The 16,606-nt window shown below is 41.5% G+C and overlaps 1 long non-coding RNA gene across 2 annotated transcripts in view; it reads right to left on the bottom strand.

Moving 5' to 3' along the window:
• LOC116274952 overlaps window positions 1-16,352 on the bottom strand; it is a 74,729-nt gene extending 58,377 nt beyond the window's left edge. Inside the window, exons 1-2 of one of the 2 annotated variants that reach the window (XR_004183815.1) lie at window positions 12,344-16,352; window positions 7,287-7,378 (exon numbers count right to left, since the gene is read on the bottom strand). This is a non-coding gene — a long non-coding RNA (uncharacterized LOC116274952). The remainder of the gene's footprint in view (window positions 1-7,286; window positions 7,379-12,343) is intronic. The other variant, XR_004183814.1, reaches the window with a different exon arrangement.
• Window positions 16,353-16,606: the final 254 nt, after the last annotated feature.

Genomic DNA, 16,606 nt, shown 5'->3' with positions numbered 1-16,606 from the left:
ATTTTAACACAGTTATATCTTAATACAGCTCACTGTCCACCCACCAATACCTAATGTCCATCTAAGCAACTTTTCCACAATCATGGAATTTGAAAGAAAATCGAGGAAGGGGACTCTTAATCGGGATGTATTTTGTACATCACCTGTGGAGTTTTCAAACCCACTTACATCAAAATTCTCTCTTTTCAAAGGTTTACAATGACTCCATGGTACCCACTGAGAATCGTTGATCGTGGTTATATTTGTTGGTTGATTTGTAGTTGCCCAGAGGACATATGCGAAAAATTACCTTCACATTGAGGATTATTAAAAGAATATACAGAATTGGCGTGGCGGCTTATGCCTGTAATTCCAGCAGTTTGGGAGGCCAAGGCAGGTGGATCTCTTGAGCCCAGGAGTTTGAGACCAGCCTGAGCAACATGGCAAAACCCCATCTCTACAAAAAAAAATAGCTGGGCATGGTGGTATGAGCCTGTAGTCCCAGCTACTCAGGAGGCTGGGAGGATCACCTGAGCCTGGCAGGTTGAGGCGGCAGTGAGCCCTGATCGAGCCACTGAATCCCAGCCTGGGCAATGAGACAGATCTTGTCTAAATATATATATATATAAAATAAAATAACATAAAAGGAATTCTACCTATTGCAATCTTAGTCGTAGAGCTTTGAGGACGAGGATACACAGTGGACTTGGTGAAAAAACAGAACATAGCTCAAAATGTTTGTGGAAGGAATCTGAACTCAATTGGCCCACTTCTTTTGTTTATCTGGAATTCATTTTTTCCCAAGTGAATGTAGGGCCGTATTCTGCCATTCAGTAAGGAGCACTGCGGTGAGCCAGGAATTCACACTAAGCCACTCCACAGGCCTCCCACTTCTACTCCATGTGTGACTGGCTTTGGTTTGGATCCCATTAACTAGTTTGTTTCATGCTGTTTTGATTACAAATGAAAGTAAGTTATATCTAGTTCATACCAAAAGAGGTCTTCATTGTCTGGCATCTCCCAATCTCAGTAAAGGTGGTGGTAAAGGCCTGGAGTTAACAGGAACCGGGCTCCGATGAAACAGCGTTCTCTAGGTTTCTCTTTACTATGGTTCTCTGCATGAGAAATTCTTCCTCAAGGCCGTACCCTCTCCTACCAATATCTTACATTTTCCCAGTTCTGTCAACAGAGAAAGTATGCTCTCCCCACTGTTGTAAATAAGACAACAAAATAAACAAAAAAGCCTCAAGAAAAAATTCTTATTCGTTTGGCAGGATCATGTTACCAAGAACTGAGAGTATCCAGTCCAGCGAGACTTCCATGGCTGGAGAGAGGGGCAAAAAGAATTCCTTCAAACAAGGAGTAAATGCTAAGCAGGTAAGGCAATAGTTCTCTACTGCCCTGGGGGGAAAGTTTAATTTCACTAAATACAATGAGGCAGTAGCTGTAGTATCTGTGCAAGAAAGAGCACCCCTGGGCTATGTTACTTAATATGGCAGCTGTAGATGGGGCAGCTACCTGAGACTTATGGACTCATGGTGCACCCTGTCCAGTTCTTAAGCCAAATTCCCTTCATTCTACAGATGGGGAGATAGAGCCGAGAGAAATATAAGGTAATCTACACACCTGAATCTTGCAAATAACAGTAATAAACCCAATTGCCCCCTACACACATTGTAGGGTGAACTGATGCTCCTCCCAACACATACATACAGGATTTAGGGAGGTATGATTTGAGGTGAGGTCTAACAATGCCAGTGAAGAACTTTCTCCAGAGGTTTCTTAGGTGAGCACTACTTTACAAAGTTAAGTCCTCGTGACATTTCAGTGTGTTTGAAGCAAACCATTGAAGAGAAAAGCAGCCAGAACCCTAAATGGATGCCCCTCCTATTCCACCCTCCATCCTCACCCCACGTCAAAACCCTGGAACCAGCCCATTCTCTGCCTACTTCCCTGAGGGCAGAGTGACTAGTTCAAGCACCCTGGCTGACTCCCTTTCTTTCAAACATTGAAGAACTTATATATTTATCCAGAGTTCTAAATTTATAGCCCTAGATGGGCAGTCATGTTACTCCCTTTATGTCTATGTAAGTGAAATCAGTTTACTAGAATGTAACTTTGAATTGGAAAGACAGTTTTCTGCTAATGTGTGGAAATGGAAACCTTGAGCTAAGATTTTTCAATTCTGAAAAAATGAAAATAATCTCTTCTGGGCAATAGCGGATCAAATTCAGGGCTGACCTATCCCCAGACCCATCTTCCTTTCTCCTCTGGGCCTCTAATTTCCAGTGTCTGGTTTGCATGCCACTCTGTGTCCCATCAGCTTCTGTGCAGGTGTAGGTTGCCCACCTGGACATAGATGTGAAATTCTCTCAACCTGGTATTCATTAAACTCTGTTGTTCGCATACAACCACAGGCCTCCTCCAGCCTGTTGGTCCTCTCAGCACTTTTGAGCCTCTACTGGGACTCAGCAGCTTGCACCCACCTTCTCTGCACTGCTCTGGGTTCACAGTGAGACTGTCCTTGGGACTCCCTAAGTGCCTGCCTTAGTCATTGCTACTGTCATAATACCGGCTGTTCCAGTACCAGATTGGCCTTGAGGATAGCTCAGAGCTGAGGCACCAAGTCTGCAGCTCTCAAGTTCTACCAAATGTATCTAGATGTTTCCTTCTCTCTCTCTGTCTCTGTCTCTATTTCTCTCTCTCCATGCTCACAGCTCTCCGGGATTTGGTGTCTGCTCTCTCAAGCTACAAAGTTTGGGAATCCTAAACACTCTGTCTCAAGCACCTGCTCTTTCACATACGAAACACTTTATTTTCCTGACTATGAGCTCTAAATTATCTGATCAACATTGGAGGGTGCTAATAGTGAACCAACTCATTATTTTTAGAAGTGACAAATAAGGTATATAAAGAATCAGCATTGATCTTGCCTTCCTCTATGGGGTGCACCACAATAACCAAACAATAAGTGGATGTAGAAAACATGATCGTTATAAAAAACATTCCAGCTTATACATGAAGAAGAAACGTTAGAATTACAACATCTATAGTGGTTTGCAACCTCCATAACAAAGGACATTAACAGCCACAAACACCAAAAAGAGAGAAAACCAGACAGTATGGTATGTGCCTATTGTTGGAAAAACCCACCACTTCCTATATTATTGTCAGAACTAACTGAAAGAGTAAATGAATGAATCCGATCAATCTCTACAGTCAACTTATGAAAATGCAAAGCATAGCGTAATACATGTACCTACTCTTCAAGGATATGATCAGAAAAACCTGGATGGGAAAACTACAGGACAAACGAACTTGTTTCTTCAACAAATAAATTGCAAAGAAAAAAGAGAAATGGAGGGGACATCTATAGAATAAAAGATATTTAAAAGATATACTTGCTAATCTTATTGTTCAGGTCATGTTTGGATCCAGGATTTGGAAAAAAAAAAAAAAAAAAAGGTGTAAAAAGGACATGACATTTACAAGAAAATATTTGATCTGATGTTGATGTTTTTGTTGTTGCTATACTGGGGGTGTGATGATTACTTTGTATTTGCATTAAAGAGAAAGAGTCCTTGTCTTTTAGAGATGTATACTAAAATACAGTTGTCCCTGGAGAATTCGTTCCAAGACACCCACAGATACCAAAATCTACAAATGCTCAAATTCCTGATATAAAATAGTGTAGTATTTGCATATAACTTACTCACATTCTCCTGCATACATTGAGTCATCTCTCGATTATTTATATCTAATACAATGTAAATGCTCTGTAAATAGTTGTATTGTTTAGGGAATGACAAAAAAAATCTGCACACGTTCAGTATAAATGCAACCATCTTTAACAAAAAACATGAATCTGTGTTTGGTTGAATCCACAGATGTGGAACTGATGGATATGGAGGGCCGACTATATTTAAAAGGTAAAACTACTTGATATCTGGGATATGCTTCAAAATAATAAGGGTCTAAATGCAATGTAATATCTTGGATTGAATTCTAGAAAAGAGAAAGAATTTTAGGGGTAAAACTGGTGCAATAGGAATAAAGTCTAGATTTAATTAATAGTTTCATATCAGTACCAATGTATTCATTCAGACAAACGACCACGGTATTGTAAGATAGGGAGACACAGGTAAAGAGTATGTGAAAATTGTCCTATCTTTGCAACTTTTCCATAAATCTAAAACTATTCCAAAACATAAAATTTATTTTAAAAGCAATGAGAAAGGAGAAGTGGATGCAGGTAGAGATGGAACAGGATTAACCAAGGACCAATGGTTGTTGAAACTGGATGGCCACTATACAGGATTTCTATACAACTCCACCTACTCTCAAGTGAGTTGTAAATTCTCCATAATAAAGTCACATAAGTCAAAAACATTATAATCTTTTCTATAGACTATTAAGAGCCTATACACAAACCTTTGGAAGTCAGTAATTTGACACTTTGCTCTCTGTATCATTCCTGCCATCAGGGCAGTGGTGCTTAAACAGTGGGGCAAAGGGCAGGAGCAGAAAGAAATGGAAAACAGCAGCGTTAAATATCACCCAGCAACATCACTTGCTTTTCTTTTGTTATTAGACCTCAAATTATTTCTTCCTTTATATTTTAAAATCTTTTTCACCTCTATTTTTATCGCATTTTAGATCTCTTCTAGCACCACGTGCCCATCTATGCATCACTTGGTGTAAATTCCCCACTGCAATATAACAAACAACCATAGTGCATTAAGCAAGCGAGAAGCATTTTTCCCAACACACAGAATAAGTCTGGAGGTCAGCAGGCCAGGACTGTCACAGTAGCTTCATGGAGTTTTGGATGACTCAAGCTCCTACCTGTCCTCTACTCTTAGATTCCTAAGAATGGCAACCTGGTCACCACACTTACAAGATAGCTTCTAGAGCACGAGCTACCACACCCATATTCCAGGCAGCAAGAAGGGAGGTCAGTCCACTTCTCCTTAAGGAAATCTCCTAAAAGTCCTGCATATTTCTGCTAACCTTTTACTGACTAAAACATACCCACACAGTCACTCATGGCTGCAAAGTGGAAACATAGAAAATGATCTTTTAATTATACTCTGGCTGTCCTCTATAAAAACAGAGTCCTATTACTGAAAAAGGAGAACGAAGTGGATGTTGGGTAGGGAATTAGCAGCCTCTGCCACAATCAGTCGTGGGAAAAATCTGAACATGCAGTGGCAGAGGAGTCCAACCATGACTTATGCCCAAATTAATTATCCGGCTAGTGCAATCAGCAAAGATCTGGAAGTATCTGTCATCCCACATACGCTGCTGGCTGGTTTATGTTGATTGGTTTGACTGAAAGTTAAAACTAGAAAACTGCCTGTTCATTCACCCTTCACAGCAAGATATCATCTATCTACATCCGAAGCCAATATATGTGCATTTGTGTCAGCATCATGTATAGTACCAGATATGCCTGCTGTGACTATAATGTCCTTTAAACCTAAAATGGAATCATTATAGATTCCTCCTGGCAGCCCTCTTGAGTCTCTGGGAGACCTTCTGGCCTCCTGGCCAGTCTCCAGAGAGATTCCTGTCTGTCTGCCCGGGAGGAGACACATTCTGGGCTGCCTGCCCACATTCTAACCTGCTGCTCACACGGGTTAGAGAGCTGTGTCTATTTGGGTCAGTCCTTCCAAGTGATTATTCTGTTGCCTTTAGGTAAGTTCACTTGAATGTCCCACACATACCAACTGTGCACACCACATGTCTGAATGCCAGTTGCCCAGTAAAATCAATGAAGTATGTTGGAAAAAGCATCTGAAATCTGAGACTGAGAATCAAGCCGGAGCTCTTTTTGGCCCTGGCAGCGAACGCTTAGAAAATTCTCTTAGGCTGTCTAAGTCTCAGTTCCCTCATAGGCCAAACAGAGATATTGCTACCACCTCTACTTTCCTTGCAAGTGTATTGTGAAGCTCAGTTACAAGGAGATACTACATGTCACAGTGTTATGCTTTACACCAAAAAAGGTTAGTATTATTGTTAATCTAGTGAAAATGTGAGTCATCGGAAAAAGAAGAGAAAAACAAGAAACAATAATGTAGCTCAAGCTCATCTGACCAGGCTCAACACAAGGAAATAGTAACTAGTGCCAAATCTGCAGGATATAAAGAATGAGACAAAAGGGTCAGTGAAATTATGTCTGCCTCAGAAATGACAGATTTTTAAATGACTTGTGTCAGGAAGTAAACTTACAACATTCTTCGAGCCACCATTTCCATTTATTATCAGCCATTCTTCCCATGGAACACCAGTTCAAAGAGGAAACCTATTGTTAAACACTCTGTTCTCTTCCAACTGAAAGGGTGAACTATGTTTTCTTTCTTTTAACTAAGTCACCTTTAAAATTCAGCAAGATTCCTATCTCAGCAGCAAAGACCCAAACTCTCACATAAAATTTTCCTGCTCAATACCATCAGCTAGGGTCCATTTCCAGTCATGAATATAAGCCTTTGGGCACAAGTATGTAAGTAGTTACACAAACACAAATTCATTTGGGGAGATAGGTGACTTCTGTAGGTGTGAATGTACATGTATATATAATTCTATATATTGGAGCCTCTAGAAGGTTTATAGTTTTATAGCGACATTAACAAGAAGAAATTTTAAATCCTTTAGTTTTTGTCAAAAGAAGGAGCTTTAGTTTATGTAACATAAAATTAGAATTGCTTTTACTTGCTACCAGTTTAATATCAACATTTTTACCCAGAGTTAGACCCAAAGCTAAACTGCTGGGATTTGACATAACAAAACTGCTGTCCATATGTGAACCAAAAATCACCTGGGATCTATCAGCCAGTTAAGACTTTTTGCTCAGATCCAACTTTAGAGGGTGACTTCTGTCAAGAGCTAAGGAAGAACACAACTCATTATGACTGCAGAACTCAGAGAAGTCAAGAAGCAGATTCACTGGCCATTTGTAAACTTTTCCTGTGACCCACAGCTAGAGCAAAGTACCTCTTAATTGTGAATAAATTTTCCTGATAAAAGTTTCTCACTCCTTTCTTAAATCTGGAACGTCCCTTGCTTGGAAAACACCCACATACACATAACAAAAGGAATTCATTCCAGATGTCCAAGAGGCCTTGCATGCCAGGGTCTGGTTTTCAAGGTAGCAAATGGAAACTTTGGCAGGTGGTCACAGTGGTATTTTGTCCCTCTCAAACTTGCTGCCATCAAACCACACTGTAAAACTCACCTGGTTTACATTTGTATAATTTTTGCCTAACAAAGGGAGGAAAAGAAGACGAGAGAATTCACTGAATACTCACCAGATCACAAGGCTTAAACACAGGTATAGGTAAATTCGTCAGTAAGAGTTTTATCAGTGCTGACTGTGTTCCCAGAACTGTTCTGTTCCAAGCTGTGTGGAGGAAACAAAAGTAGGAAACACTGTCCTAAGTCTTGAGAATTTAAAATGACTTCCTAGTGACAAGGTTAATGAGAACGAAAGTGCCACGGTGCTCCCGTAGTACCCTGCATAAAGCATCACTGCACGTACTACTCGCTATAATGAACAGTTTGTGTGACTGATGTCATCCACCATGTCCAGCCCCCAACAAGAAGCATGGCATATCTGTCATAGTAAACACAGAGCCCAAAGCCTATTCGATAAATGCTAACTCAGTGAATGTAGGAAACAATAGTAGAAAAAATTAAAGAGATGTGAGAGCCATGGGGATTCAAAATGCAGTCAAACATGAGCCCATTATGTTTCTGGGAATTATCAAGTGTTAATACTTTTTATTCTGCTAATAAGGCATCCCTTCATATTCCTAAGAATCAATTTGAATTGTTCTGCCCTCAATCATACTATACACTGAGAAACAACAGCTACTATGCTAGAAAATATAACCTTTAGTCTGGAAGTCCATTGTTAAAAAGCAGGTATTATCTCACTGCAGAAGAAAGGAAGAAGAGGTATTAAGAGTGATGATGTTGATTTCATTGCTGTGTTTTGGTGACAGCATATTCCCAAGGGGAAAGGCACGCTTGCTGGCCGGGGGGGAGGGGAAAAAGCACTCAAACTTAGGTGAAGGCAGGAGATTCATTTTTTTTATGTAAATTAAGTCTTATTCTTTACAAAGCAGTTCAGATAAAACATCTGCTTACTAGATTGTAAACAGGGTTGAGGGTCCTAGACCTTCATTGTGACCAAATTATTCAGCATTCTCAGTGTAAAGCACCGTTTATAAGAGAAATTCAATAAATATCATATGAAAGGTAGTTGTATGGTGAAATAAGTTTAGGAAACACTAATTACCATATTTCCCTCTTTAGATTTGCAATGTACCTTTATATTGTAAAGAAAATTGTGTTAGTTTACCCACTCGGGGTTTTCCCAAAATTTTTGCCTGTGAGCTCATTATTCACAAAGTAGATTAGAAAACACCATTCTGGGAGATTTGTGTTGACTGCTGTCTAACTTTTCTTTCAGAGCTAAATTCTATATCATGTTGGGCCAACATTCTATCACTTTTTAGAAGTCATAGCTAAAACTTGGGAACATATTACTGCTTCTAAAGAACACGAGAAGAACTGAGATCTGAAGACTGAAGCTCAGCAAGAGCCCATCCTGAAGACCAAGGATGAGAAACAGCACTTGGTATCACAGCCTAAAATTAAAATATTCTTGGGGAAAAAACTGAATTTGAATCTGATCAAGCCTTGCTAGATCTTACCACCATTTACAGGGATGACACCGTGGAATGCAATCAACAAAATCTCAACTTGAGAAACTCTAGAGAATGCATAACCTGCTGCCTTCAAAAAATAAATTAAAAAACAAAACAAAGCATAAAGGGAGGTGTTATCTGTAGATTAAGATACTGAAGAGGCACATCAACCTGGTGGTGTTTGAGGTTTTTTTGTTTTTGTTTTTGAGACAGTCTCACTCTGTCACCCAAGCTGGAGTGCAGTGGCGCAATCTCGGCTCACCGTAACCACCGCCTCCCAGGCTCAAGTGGTTCTCCTGCCTCAGTATCCCAAATAGCTGGGATTACAGGTGCATGCCACCATTCCCTGCTAATTTTTATTTATTTATTTTTTTTTTTTTTGTATTTTTAGTAGAGACAAGGTTTCACCATGTTGGCCAGCCTGGTCTCAAATTCCTGACCTCAGGTGATCCACCTGCCTTGGCCTCCCAAAGTGCTGGGATTAGAGGCGTGAGCCACCGCACCTGGCCAGTGTTTGAGTTTTGTTTGGATTCTAATTTGAGCAAATTAACTATGAAAAAATATTTATGAGACAATCAGGAATCTTTGAACACTTTCAGGATATTTGATGATATTAAAGAATTACTGTTAATTTTTTTAGATGTGATAGTATTCTGGTTGTAATTTTGTAAAATACATAAGAAATACTTTCTGAAATATTTTCGTATGAATAATATGTTATCTAGGATTTGTTTCAAAATAATCCTGGGGAGGGGGATATCAATAAAAATAGACTTGTCATAGTATGATGAGGTGGATACACTGAGAGTTTAGTACACTATTCTCTCCAATTTTGTATTTTTTTCAAATTAAAAGTTTTCCAAAAGCAGTTGGAAGAAAAAAAGAGGGCAAATAAATTACAAACCAGATGAATACACTGTTTGAAAAGCCACAAGAGCAAGGAATTGTGAGACACGACACAGGGACAGAAAACACCATGGATACAACAGAGAAGTTAAGGAGTGTGAAAACCAAGAAAAGAAAAGAAATTTCAGTGGAGTTTTAAGAGTAAAACAGATTATGAAGCGTTCAAAGCATGATGTCTGGTGAAGAAATGTACATAGCTATACCCTCTCATTTGAGGAAGACGGTTATGAAAAAAGATGGTGGTTGGAGGTCAAGTGAAGGTTTGGCAAGATGTGTAATGCTATGGACTGCATTGCGTTCCCTCTAAATTAATGTGTTGAAGCCCTAAACCTCCTCCATGTGATTGCATTGGAGAAAGCGACTTTAAGGAGGTGATTAAAGTGAAATGAGGTATAAGAATGGAGCCCTAATCCAACAGACCTGTGGCCTTATAAGAAAAGAGAAACTAGAGATTTCTCTCTGTCACGTACACAGAGGAAAGGCCATGTGAGGACATAGCAAGAAGGTGGCCATCTACAAGCCAGGAAGAGGGTCCCCACTAGAATGGGACCATCCTGACACTTTGATCTTGGACTTCCAGCCTCAGCCTCCAGAACTGTGGGAAAAAAAAAAAAAGCTACCCAGTCTATGGTATTTTGCTATGGCAGCCCAAGTTGACTAATGCAGGTAAAACATGCACATTTACCTCATTAGCCTTTCTCGCTACTTTGCTAAGCATTTATCAGGTACTTTTTTTTATTATGTTGAAATTCGACATGGGAAAATACATGTCACTGAGTGGTATTGTTGTTCTGTGTTCCTTTAGGCGAAGGTCGGTCAGGTGCAGCCACAAGAGAAGACACAGGAGAAGCTCCAGGAAACAAGATGTGTGATATTTGCAGGTCCTGGAGAGCCAGTTACTGCATGCTGAGAGGGGGCCCTATGGGAGGAGTGTCAAAGAAGTGAGCTCAGCCAAGCACTGGGGAGAGCCGAGAGAGAGTGAAGACCTGTGGTCAGGTGCCTTCACTGGCGGTCAGGGTGGAGTACACAAGAAAAGGGATTTCACTGATGCATTTGAATGTTACTAAGTCATGGCTGAGGGAGGGCAGTGACGGGAAACTTGTGAGAGGGACCAGCCTTATCACATCAGTGTGCCTGGACACCTGGAGAAGGTGCTCACAGCTCAACAAGAGGCAGCAGGAAACCAAATAGGAAGTTTAAAAATTTTTTAATTTCACAATACAGCTATAAAGATTCAGGAATTGTTCCTCTTAAAGTTTGTTTTCATAACATGCTCTTTTCACTGTGTTCACGTTTTACATCTTTAAAGGAGAAAACACCAGCTTTCAGCTTTAATCATAAGCAGAAAGCTTAGATAAACCATGTAAATCCAGGTCGGGCATGGTGGTTCATGCCCATAATCCCAGCACTTTGGGAGGCCGAGGCAGGTGGATCACCTGAGGTCAGGAGATCGACATCAGCCTGGCTAACTTGTGAAACCCCATCTCTACTAGAAATACAAAAATTAGCCAGGCATGGTGGCAGGAGCCTGTTATCCCGGCTGAGGCAGGAGAATTGCTTGAACCTGGGAGGCAGAGATTGTAGTGAGTTGAGATGGCGCCATTGCACTCCAGCCTGGGTGACGAAGCGAGACTCCGTCAAAAAAAAAAAAAAAAAGAAAGCCAAATTTTTCTCCCTTATTACTTTCCAAAGCACATAGGCTCACTTAATTCAGCTATTAAAAATTTATGCATTCAAGATCTCCCAGTTTTTCTGACCAAATTGATGCTCTTAAATTTTCCTTAGTCTGATTGTCAAGGGTTCCCAACACCACTCTCGTGTTCAGTGATTCACTAGGGTTCACGGGACTCAGCATATAGTCACAGCTACAATTTATTACAGCAAAACGAGGCAAGGCAAAATTAACAGGGGAAAAAGGAGCATTGGGTGAGGCCCAGAGGAAACCAGGCACAAGCTTCTAAGGGTCCGCTCTCAATGGATTCTCACAGAACACACTAAATTCCTTCAGCAATGAGTTGCAACAACACATGTGAAATGTTGTCTACGAGGGAAGCTTATTAGAGACTCAGTGTCCAAGGCTTTTGCTGGAGGCTGGTCACTTAGGCACTCTCTGCCTAGCACTTGCCAAAATGCCGTACTCCAAGAAGAAAAGCAGGTGTTCGGCATAAGCCAGTCGCACAGTTCAGGCACAGTGAGCCACTCCTCACTTAGGCAACTGTGGAAACCTTCCTGAAATTTAAGATTTCAGATGCCAGCCTGGTGCCAATCTTACAAGCAGGCCTTTCTAAGAGAGCTGTCTCAGGCCTGCCATGTTAACTTATCTCTGCACACTCGTGAAAATCTGCTGTCATTCAGGACTATTCAGGGTCTTCACCCACTGTGACCTCTTCATAGCCTTTAATGCTGTGACCACATCCTCTTTCTGAATTTTATACCTTTCATGATTTTTATACCCTGCTATACCATGAAACTATTTCTTCCCTTTTGTGTCAGAAAAGGGGATTATGAGAGCAGTCCCACGGTTAGGGACTGAGGGAGGTGGGTGACCCCAAACTGTAACTCTTTCCCCTTTCCCTCAGTGAATCTGAAATCAAATACAACCACACATCCCCAAAATGGAAACCCTTCAGAAGACCAATCCTTCTGGTCTCTATTTGGAATCTGTATCCTCTCATCCCCACATCTCTGTTCCTGCCCCTTGTAGCATATCTCCAACCCAGGCTAAAGTGGCATTTGCCCCAACTCACCCTGGCTTCTTTAGAAGGCTGTACCGCACTTCTAATCTTCATGTTTGTCACTTGGCCAGAGGAACGTTATGGAGAGAAGCTTTGCCACACTACATTCTGTCCGTTCTATTGCCCCGGGATTTCACATTCACGTACTTTCAATTCTCAAAGCAATCATGGCCTAATTGGCCTCTCTCCCTTCATCACTTCCATCCTACTAATACCCAACATAGAAATATCCCTAACCACAGCTGTGACTTTTGATGACTCCACAACTTAAAACTGTCAGTGTTGCCTGTTGCCTATTTCCTAATGAACTGAATTACCTAACGAATAAAACTCTTGGCCTGGTATTAAGATCGTCCATGACTTAGCCACACTCTCTTTTTCTAGTCCCATCTTTCTCTACTGCTATTCCCATATTCATTTCTAGGTGAATAAGGAAGCTATTTAATAATGGTTCTCTAGATAATTTAGTGAAAATAGATCAATGGGCTGGTTTTTTTTTTTCTGTTTTTTTTTTTGTTGTTGTTGTTGTTTTTTAATGTACCTTTTCTCTCCAGGCTACATTAATTGAGAATAAGATCAAGAACTCATTTGTAATGATCAGCTGGAGCCAGGCTGTCTCTTACCTTGCCAGCACACTGGAATCACCTGGGGACCATTACAAAATGCCAGTGCCTAGATCCCACTCCTTGTTTTTCTGATTCAGTCGATCTAGGATGTGGCCTGGGCATTAGGGTTTTTAGAAGCTCCCTAGTGTTTCTATAATGCACAACCAGGGCTGAGAAACACTGACACAGAAAATCTGTCTTTGCCTGTGTTGTGTCCAAAACGGACTATGGGACTATTACAACAGAGTCCATCCATGTTCTTTTCATATCTCTGTTCCTCATTTAAAGCCACTGTGCTCCCCTCAGTCTCCACTTCTCCTCTTTGACACCCAACCCCCAATGCCTCTTTCTTGAGAAGACTTCCCCGATCTCCAGTGAACAGCATTCTCACCACCCCTGAAATGTAGGACCATCTTGCTCATGCCCCTCCACTTCTGATGCTGCTCATCTGTCTTGTTTCTCACGTTATTCTGGTATTCTTGTATTGCTGCGGCCCTTCTTTCCTCGGTGCCTTTCCAAGCACCTTTCTCATAGTTTGATTTAGAATAAAATTTTGTGTTAGGATGTTAAATGAAAATTTGAAAAATCAAAACGTGATTTTTAATTTTTACAATGGTTGTGTAATGCTTTTAACGAGAGATTCACCCAGCAAGTCAGGTAGATATATTCTGATCTTCCCAAGTCACGAATTGTGCCGAGAGCAAACACCCCTAATCATTTTTAGATCTGAATCAACTCTGGGCACCTTTACTTTACTTCTCACTGACAACTACTCGCTTTTCAGGCTTAGGCTACCAAATTCAAAGTTGCATATTTAGGATTCCAAAACAAAAGAAAACCAAAATAGCTCCCTTTTGCCATGCTGTGTCCTGCTATAAACTAGGCTGGGTTTGCATCCAAATGTGAGGAAAAAACAAGGAGATGAGAATTGACATGCATCATAGTTGGTAGTAGTTTGGTTTTCTTTTCTTGATTGCTTCAGGGCTGACAGCTCACCTGCATTTTAAAACAGGCACCTGCTAATTCAACTTTCCAACCTTTAATTTCACCCTTTCACCCACAGCATTTTAATTACCCCACAATTAATATACTCCTGGTTTTACCCACATGGAACAGTGGGATGGGAGGAGGCTAAGGAGAGAGACTGGCTTAATGGTAATTTATAGTCCAGATAGCCCTCTTTTTTTGTCCCTGGGTGGAAGTCTCTAATCTTGATTCATTCTAATAAGAGGCCTGAAAACACTCTCACCACCATCCCCAACACAAACACACACACGCACACACAAATGCTAATAAATGAGACATCATCGCCTTGAACAGAATCATCATTTCTCACTTCAATTCAAAATCTGTGCCTCTGACCCATTCTCCCTCAACCTCACTGCCTGATAGGAAGTGAGATAGGAAGCCCATCTCCAAGTGGGAGGAGAAAGGAAGGTCAATTGGCAATCCGACAAAGTGACAAAGAGGGCAAAATTCTGAAGAAGTTGGGAGAAGGAGGAAAGGGGGGAAAAACAAATAAACAGACTTTTCTTTGCCCTATGGATGCCCACCTCGATCCCTGGTGTAATTTTAAATTCTCCATAGAGGAAGACTCAAGGCCCCAGCTGGCCCCAGCTTTATTGGTATTTCCCACTAAAGGAAGGTCAGTATGCCAAATGGAAACTCCCTGCAAATGAAAATTAAGCTCCGGGTCGTGGGAGGAGCGGGAGAATGGAGCAGTGCTTTCTATCCACCCGCCCTGTTTCCCTAGAAGCTGGCCTTTGGCTGTGGCTGGCGCCTGCTGCTGTTTATTGGCAGTCCTCTGGGTGAGTATTCACCTGGGCAGACACAGTGCCATCTGGACTGTGGCCATCCAGCTCAGGCTGCCTGCTGGGGCCGTGGCCCTCCCTCAATCCTGCACACGTGAGGACACGGGCTTCGAAGAGACACTTCATCTGTCTTGGCAAAACTTTTTTCTGTCCATCCCGAGCACTACTGATCTTCTTGAGTAGCCATTTTAGCATTCTATAGGGCATCGTTTGTTCCTTCAACTCTGCTAATACAGTCTTATCCTAATGCTGGCTTTGAATTGCAAACAATTAAAATGCCAATCTTCTGTCCCTATGCCTTATTAACGCATTGACCACCAACCACTTGCCATGAAGCTTACCTCTTGTTTCAATGAACTCTCATGCACATATCTGGTATTGGTCTCTTTTCTTCATTTTACAGCAGACGACACTGAGGCACAATGTCTCACCCAACTTAAGGCACGAGTTCTCTGAATTTTCTACGATGCCACACTTGGTGCTGAGTCTACTCAGTGCTTGAAGTGGCAGGTTGGAGGTGTTCTTTCCATTGAGAAAATAAGGAGGTAGGTGATTTATCCAGAGGAGCCACCCCTCTTTGTGACAAACTGGAAAAATGAGAACAAACAAGCTACGTTTATGGCTTCCTAGAAGTTAAAGGGACAACATCTTTCCAAAGCACAATTCTTCTCCAGGAGTGATTAGGGTACACCCTGAGCTCTAGTGGTTTGTGGCTAAAACTAGCCCTGTACACCAAGACTTCACTACCACTGCAGAGACCATGAATGTGGCCTTGAGCTTCCTTCTTAATTCAACCCAGGCTGCCTAACAACATAATATACACATTTTTAATTGATTTACTTAGGTACCCCTTATATTTCATACTTTAAGTTTTATGGAGCTTTTTCTTTGAAAAGCATCTTCGCATGTCTCCTGAATATCATTTTCCTGATTCTTAGTCCCATTTTACAGATGAAGCCACAAATTCTGCCTCCGGATTCAAGCTCCTTCCCTTTTACATGTTATTTCTGTTCTTCAAAAACAAGGATAAAGAAAATTCTCATGAAGTAGTGTTTGGGGTTGAATTTTGTCCTCCAGGAAGGTATGTTGAAGTCCTAACACCTAGTACTAGTGAATGTGACCTGATTTGGAAGTAGAGTTTTTGCAGATCTAATTCAACGTAAGTTAAAATGAGGTCATTGTGGAGTAGGGTGAGCCCTTAACCCAAGGTGACTGGTGTCTTTATAAGAGGAGAGAAGACACAGAGACAGACACACATAGAGGAGAACAGCACGTGATGATGGAGGCAGAGATTAGAGCGCTGCATCTAGATGGCAAGGAACACTAAGGATTGACTGCCAGTAACCACCAAAGCTAGGAGAAAGGGATGGAAGAGATCCTCCCCTCCATACCTGAGAGATCATGGCCCTGCTGACACCCTGACTTTAGGCTGCTGTCCCCCAGAACCATAAGATAGTAAAGTTATATTGTTTTAAGTCCTGCAGTTCGTGGGACTTTGTTACAGCAGCACTTGGAAACTAACACAGGGAGCATCTGAAAACAGGTGTTCCAGAGCCGGGCCAACGGAAGGGATTGGGGCTGCCGTATTTCCCATGTTCAGTCTGTTCTGATTTTTTTTTTTTTTTTTGGTGTCGGACAGTCTGTTGCTCTGTTGCCCAGGCTAGAGTGCAGTGACGCGATCTCGGCTCACTGCAAGCTCCGCCTCCCAGGCTCACGCCTTTCTCCTGCCTCAGCCTCCTGAGTACCTGGGACTACAGGCGCCCACCACCACGCCCAGCTAATTTTTTTTTGTATTTTTAGTAGAGACGGGGTTTCACGCGTTAGCCAGGATGGTCTCGATCTCCTGACCTCGTGATCTG

Source organism: Papio anubis, chromosome 5, assembly GCF_008728515.1.
Source record: "Papio anubis isolate 15944 chromosome 5, Panubis1.0, whole genome shotgun sequence".
NCBI lineage: Eukaryota > Metazoa > Chordata > Mammalia > Primates > Cercopithecidae > Papio > Papio anubis.
Note: the sequence above shows the minus strand (reverse complement) of the source record. Positions and strands in the feature narration are given on the sequence as shown.